This window comes from Prionailurus viverrinus, unplaced genomic scaffold, assembly GCF_022837055.1.
Source record: "Prionailurus viverrinus isolate Anna unplaced genomic scaffold, UM_Priviv_1.0 scaffold_72, whole genome shotgun sequence".
Classification (NCBI taxonomy): domain Eukaryota; kingdom Metazoa; phylum Chordata; class Mammalia; order Carnivora; family Felidae; genus Prionailurus; species Prionailurus viverrinus.
Window position 1 is genome coordinate 330232 of NW_025927634.1, and position 992 is coordinate 331223.

The window sequence follows — 992 nt, forward strand, 5'->3', positions numbered from 1 at the left end:
AAATGCAGGATTAGGTGTCGAGGCAGGCTTAGGTTTCGGTGGAGGGTCCTGGTTCGGGGTAGGGTTAGGGTTAGTGTTAGGTCCCAGGAGGTTCCAGGCGCCGAACCCACAGCAGGGCAGTGGTCTCCCCGAAGGGCTGAGTTGAGGGCACAAGGGACTGTGCCGGTCAGGGTCCCTCTTTGGTTGCCAAGACCACACACGTCGATAAGCCCCTGGTCGAGGAGGCCTCCGGAAGCCTCTCGGGAGCTGCAGACGGGCCTGGGAAACGACATGGTGAGCTTCCATGTTCCTTGCGAGTCAGCCTGCACCGCTTCTGTTCCCTATGCGCGTGATGCTGTCCGACCTTGGAATTGGGTCCCCAAGAGGAGAGAGCCTTAGCTAGGGTTAGGGTTCGGTCCAGGGACGATGCCAGGGCCGTAGCGACTCCGGTCTCTGTGTGGGAAACACTGGCCCGTTTCTGTCACTGACAGGGAGAGGCTTCAGACCTGATGCGCCATGGTAAGATAGAGCCCCGGGCGTGGAGGCCCGGGTCGACCAGGAGCACTACCCATTTGGCATATCCGATCCCTCGGAACTTGCCCGGGATTTTCTGAGCAGGGAACCCAGGGCCTGGAGCGTGTTTGTGTTTGTGTGACCCCTTCTCTCAGGTACAGGAATGGCTTCAGTCCTCGTGAGCCATGGCGAGTAGCCCAGGGCGTGGAGGCCCGGGGCGAGCGGGGCACTTCCCATTCTGTGTCTCCTATCCCTCGGAACTTTCCGGGGAGTTTCTGAGCTGAGACCCCAGTGTCTGGAGGCTGTTTCGGGTTCTGTGACCTCTTTCTCTCAGGTACAGGGTGACTGCCTTCTCTCAGGCTCCAACCATGGTGAGCCGTCGTAATGACTCAGGGCCTGGAGGCCGGGGCTCGTAGCAGGTGTTTGGGATTCTGGGTCTCGCATCCCCCGGTCCTGACCCGGGAGTACCGGAGTGGAGAGGAAGGGTTGTTGGCTTTTCA